This window comes from Mobula hypostoma, unplaced genomic scaffold (assembly GCF_963921235.1).
Source record: "Mobula hypostoma unplaced genomic scaffold, sMobHyp1.1 scaffold_36, whole genome shotgun sequence".
Classification (NCBI taxonomy): Eukaryota; Metazoa; Chordata; class Chondrichthyes; order Myliobatiformes; family Myliobatidae; genus Mobula; species Mobula hypostoma.
The window spans coordinates 894,258-900,255 of record NW_026948187.1 but is presented as its reverse complement, the minus strand read 5'-3'; the positions used below and the strand labels follow the sequence as shown (position 1 = coordinate 900,255).

Below are 5,998 nucleotides of genomic sequence, written 5' to 3'. Positions count from 1 at the left end.
CTGTAGTTATGTGTTTGCTGTACTCTGTTGCTTTACTCGCGCGTTCCTGATCTTTCCCAGAAAACAGTTCCTCGGTCAGTTCTCCTTCCTCTCTGCTCAGAGAGACACATTCAGTGATACAGTTTCGGTCTAATCCGGCCTCTGTGATAGAGGCAACCCGTAGAGTTTCGGCTCTCTTCAACCAGCCGCGTTCGATAAAACCTGATAGCGGTCGTGCTCTAAAAAAAAATTGTTAAGTTTGTCACCACTCAGGACCGTAAAAACGAACAATGTAGCTGGGAAAGACAGACAAAGATGGAAGATCTGTACCAACACCTGTTCTTTTACCCAGGCCCTGCAATAGCCCTGTCGGGAGAGACTGCAAATGCAATGCAAATCCCTCGACATGTCTGTCCTCGGATGCCGCTGCTGACAAGGTAATACTAAAAAAAAAACGAGAGAATCTGCACCCCAGATTGCGGATTGGCATTCGCATTTCCTCAACACTAACATCGATTTTTCAAACTTCTCTTAACATTGTGATTGCATCATGTTTCTGGAATGCTAGAATTTATCAGAGGGACAAGAGCTAATTTCCAGTATGACCTGCGAGCTGGGTGAACCGGACCGTTCGCACTCACTGTTAAACGGGAGAGGTTTCGGGAACACAGGAGAGGTTTCACGCTGGAGCGGAGCAGTGCGGCTGGAACAGGCGAACAGAACTGTGGCGCTGATCTACACTAACAAATATAGGTCGTTCCACTGGGGAAGAGAGGGGGGATATAAACTGGTGAATGCAGGAAAAAACGATTAAAATGATCGTCAGTGAGCCAGTGCGAGGAATCATGCTGGCGAGGAATGAAATGTAGAAGGAGAAGGCCTGGCTCCATTGGTACAGAGATTGCCTGCAATGGGTGGTGAATTATTTGGGCCAGGAAGGCAAAACATCACTAGTTCATGACATCCTTGCAGCAATGACAGCCAGGGGATGGTTTATCGCCTCCTTCAGTTGCTCCCTGAACTTGGCTGGGTGACGGCGTAAAAAGCCGTGTTTGTGCAGCAGCTCAGAATCTGCAGCATCGAGCCCAGTCCTCGCAGAGAATCAGCAGGAAGCGTCACGGCAGAGAAAGCAGACAGTCGGTTCCAAGCAGAATACACAGTGAACGGTGCCCATAGCAGGACGAAATTGCCAGAGATGATCAGCAGTAAAACGAGTGATTTTCTGCGGCTCTCCATCTCCGGGTCTCTGGCACTCTGTCCCTTGTCAGCACGCCGGAGTCTCCTGCGCCCCCTGCTGGTGACTAAAACGTACCGGAAGGTTAATGCATTCGTCAGGAGAACCAGCAGGAATGGGATTACAGGAGTGAGAAGGTAATGAAATAAATCAATTGACATTGCGACAAATAAAGACACATAATCTGCGGTATCTACACAAATAAATGGAGCGATCAGCGCTGCATAATACCCCGAGAGTCGAAAATACCAGTAAATGTTCCTTAAACAGCTGATCGCAGTCACTGTCCCCAGCATCACAGCCGCAGTTCTCCCTGTGCAATATGTTGTTTTCAGCTTCTGGAAACAAATGGCCACAAACCGGTCAAATGTGAAAGTGACGGTGAACCAGACCGAACAATCGGTGGCGGCGTAAAGCAGGACGGCGTGGATTTGACACACTGGTGTGTCCGCAGCCCAGATGAGAAGTTCAATTGGCGTGTAAATATTCGGAATCTTGCTCAATATTAGGTCCAGGACAACAACCATAAGATCTGCCGCTGCCATGGCAACTAGGTAGCGAGTGACAACTCTGGAGAGACCGCACTTTCCTCTGGACAGGATTAAAATCGTCACCAGGTTCACTGCAAGAAGCATAAAACACAATCAGTGGAGACACATCCGGAAGCGTTCTCTATTATCATACAATTTATCGGATTTGTTCTCTGTGTCTAGTCACATGAGTGAATAAATTCTCCTCGGGTAGTCTATCAAGAAAATCAATGATTAGAGTCAAATCGTAAGTGAAATCAGTGAAACATCAACCGCAATATTTTCGGGCCGATATTACACAGGAAACAGCAGTGAATAACACAGATAACAATCACTGGTAATTGGTAACTTTGCATATGTTGAGGGGAAAGATGCAAATGGAACTTCAAATACGAAATCTACAAAATCTTGAATTCCATTAGATAAATTTCCTCAACAATGACTGTTTAGATCAAGGGCAGGCTCCCTCCCCTGATCATTATACGCTACTCTGCAAAAGTCTTTGGCAAACATATATATAGTTAGGTAGACTAAGCGTTTTGCACAATACCGTATTGTCAAGGTAGAGCGGAGAACCAGGTTGCAAATATGGCGGAAGAAAATGATGTTGAAAATTATTGTCAATTACAGAATGTTTCCCCGGTGCTTCCCGCTCCCTCCTCTCTCGCTCCCACTTTTCCCAACTACGATTCTCTCACCCTGACCCCTTCCCACTCTTAGTCGACAAACGACACCCATATCAGAATCAGATTGAACGTCACCATCTTAAGTCAAGAGATCAGTTCCTTTTTGTGCGGCAGCAGTACAGTGGAATACACACAATTACTACGGTATGGTGGAAAGGTCTCGGGCATCCTCGCTATATATAAAAGACTGTCACTGGTCATCCTGTCAGCAGTAGTTCCGATGAATTCACTCAGTGTGCGAGTAATTCCGAGCAGCGGAATCTATCCAAGTTTCAGACAACCCATTAACCGATTTGAATCCGCTGACCTAAAGCTCGGAGAAGCTGGTCGACTCTCTGACACGTTCAGCGGGAGACCAGGTTTTGCTGCAGCCGATGCTATGTTCAGAAGGCGAAAGTTAACTGGGCAAATGATATTCCTTTGTTTTTTTTTCCCCCTCCACGGTTCTGTATCCCCTTCAGATCCTCCTGCGCTTATTAAAGAGATTTTCCTCCATTCCTTTGCATTTTATTTCAGTCGTAGTAAAAGAAAAATGCCTCCCGGCAATAATGACCCTCTTTTATCCCCAAAGCAATGCGTCGCTGTCAGAATCTCATGGCCTGTTCGTAATCTTTCAGTGCGCAGATTTTTTGTTCAGTTTTTGTTGCTTCAGAACACTGACCGAGTTGACAGTCAAATGTAAACGCCGACGATAATAAAATCATCAGTTGTGGACGGTTTTGAATTTCAATAGGAGAATGGAATCGGTTTCGTACCAGGACTACTCTAAAGTACTGAGATCACAGTCAATTTTCACTGGTCAAACATTCAAAAATAATACACACAGAAAGGACAGTGGCATTTTATAATTGTTGAGTTCCGATCATAGAATCAAATCCGATACAGATATCGATTGGACGAGGATCGTCAGAGGAGAGCGAATGATTGTGAGGAGACTTTAACGATAATATAGTAAAAATGAGATCACTTTCCCTTTTTTTTGAATAAAATGCCTATGTATTTCAAGGAAGAATTCTGAACTTCGAATGGAATTGCAGAATTCAGTCCATACAGACAACTACATTTTCTGCTGCACAGTGTTATTCAGATGAATATTGTTTGAAATAACCAGAGAATAAGAGAGTCGATAATATTCACCATAATGTAACTTCTCTCAGGAGAAGACAGATAATAAGCAGTCTCTCTTTATCATCATTATAACCCAGTTCGGCGAAAGCCTCAGAGTGACGTTTGAAAAGCGAATGAAGGATTGTTTTAAATCACGTGAATTACCACAGGAGAGGGCAGAGGTGAAACAATTCAGACATTTGCTGACAAATTCCGATAATGCGGAGATGGAGCTGCAGCGGGACGAATGCCAGTGGTGAACCGTCAGGAAAGGACCACGGATTCCCTGGACAGGCCGAGAGTTTTAGAATAGACAGTCGGTTCTGGGAGAAGTGGGAAGGCGGAATGTTCAGTTCGATGACGTGGCAGGCACGTACGAAGCTTGGCGGCGCTGGGTGCGCAGTGACGTTGGCGGGTAGTGGATAGTCAGACCGGTTGCCTGCGAGAATAACCCGCACTTAGAAGTCAGATTAAGTTCCGTTGCAAACACGAGGAGAGGAAGCAACTTGATTCAAAACCCGATATTTTCGAACGGAAGATGGAGCGACTGAAAGGAATCAACGCTTCCAGCGGCAAAATATCATAGCCACCTTCATGAACTGAAGTGAGCAACGATTGAACGGATTTACCGATTGAATCAAGGGCCCTTACAGCCGCACAATTACAAGAGCCACAGTGAAGAGCATCGTGGTAGAATTTGAACCTTTGCAGATTTCTTACCTGCAGTGTGCAACAGTAGCAATAATTTCAAATGGGTGATAAACATTAGAAAGCAGTTAAATATTGTTGTATAGTTGAGCTTTGAGGAGACACTCACCGGGAAGAGCAATGATAGCCAGACCAGGGTAGTAAATCACTTGAATGACTTTTAATGCGTGCGCGATTCGAAAATCCAAGGACATCCATTCATACTTCGCAAAGACATATTCTGTAGCCCAGAAGGCATTTTTAGGATTTTCTGCCGTATTCCACGATGCTGTTCCCGGACTCTGATCCATTATGGAACCAGCATATCTTCCTTCCGCAGAGTGTGCTCTCTCTGTCCCGCTGTGTGGATCGGCGAACCGCTGTGAGTGCCGGAGCGGCTGTTCAGTGAGAACTCAGTGATTCCGATGCTTATTAATAGGAGAGGGGAACTCCCTTCTGACGCCTGAACCCTCCGTGGAAATGACGATATTGGCATTTAATGAAATGTCAGATCCAGTTAACCCCTTTTGCACAGCAGCTGAGTAGCAGGTGTGGAGAAATATTCTCAACTAATTACGAACATTGATGTTTGATACGTTCATAATTTGTGCCGAAGCAATTCAGCAGATTTAGCGAAAAACTGAAGCAAAGTAAAATTCTAAGCAAAAAAGAAAACTCGTGTAAAGAAAACATCTTTTTAAATAAAAAAAAAACAAAGTTTTATAAATATGTAGCACCGCATTGTGATTGCAGAGTGGCATGAGACTTATGCTTAGAGAGAGAGAAAGTGAGAGAGAGAGAGAGAGAGAGAGAGAGAGAGAGACAGAGAGAGAGAGAGAGAGAGAGGGGGAGGGAGGGAGCATTTGTATTCTTTATTTTGGTTGCTTTTCAAGTGTTTAATGAACAGTTGTCATATCATCAGAATAAATTGGTTTTGTCCATAAACCTGTGCGGGAGAGTTTTTAAAGTGCAAAAGTTGTTTCACTGCGGCAGTCCCACTTCTTGAACTCACAAGTCCGCGTCCAGTGGGACGAACGAGCGTCACAAACTGAGCTCTTTCTTGGTTCCAGTGGGGAATCATGAGGTGATCTGTGCCTTGACATGCCCTTCGCTCTCCACGGAGCGTTACGGTACCGCATTCCTCCCCGGTGGTTCTTGCTGTGGATCTCATTCGCTCAGCCCGCCGGAGCTCACTTCTCATGCTGGGGCCAGGCATGTTCCTGTCTCGCCAGGCCTGGTGCCGACCCTCAACCGGATTAGACAGTCTGGCAAATCGGTCCACCGTGATGTGGGCAGTGTCGCATGTAATCAGCTACTTGGAGGCACATTTGAGAGATGAGTGTCCGATGGGAACCGACGCTGAGTGACCTGCCCCGCAATGGATACGACAAGCTCCTTCACCAGATGTACCTGGACCTCTCCCTGGACACACTGATGAGGCCTCCGTCGTCAAAGTGGATCACGCATGTTGCGACCTGACTGTCTAGATATAGAAGCCTGGCCAGGGCAGTGCAATATGGAGAGGAAGCTGTTCCCCGGGCAGCAGCCTCCCCCTCTCCACGCATCTGAAGGACGCGAAGAACGGCAGAGAGCGATGCAGATTTGCCCCAGCAGGGTCAAGGATTTGACGGTTTGACGATCAGCATTGAGCTCAAAGTAGGACTGTCTTAGGGTCTCCAGCTCCGTATTTTTCCATCGGGGTTTACTCCCGTAGCCTTGCTCATGAGTGAATGTAGCCGCAAGACAGCGGCGGACTGAGAGCGGAGTTTTCCTTC

At 46.1% G+C, this 5,998-nt stretch overlaps 1 pseudogene; it reads right to left on the bottom strand.

Moving 5' to 3' along the window:
- Window positions 1-934: 934 nt before the first annotated feature.
- Window positions 935-4,534, bottom strand: LOC134341531 (probable G-protein coupled receptor 139; annotated as a pseudogene).
- Window positions 4,535-5,998: the final 1,464 nt, after the last annotated feature.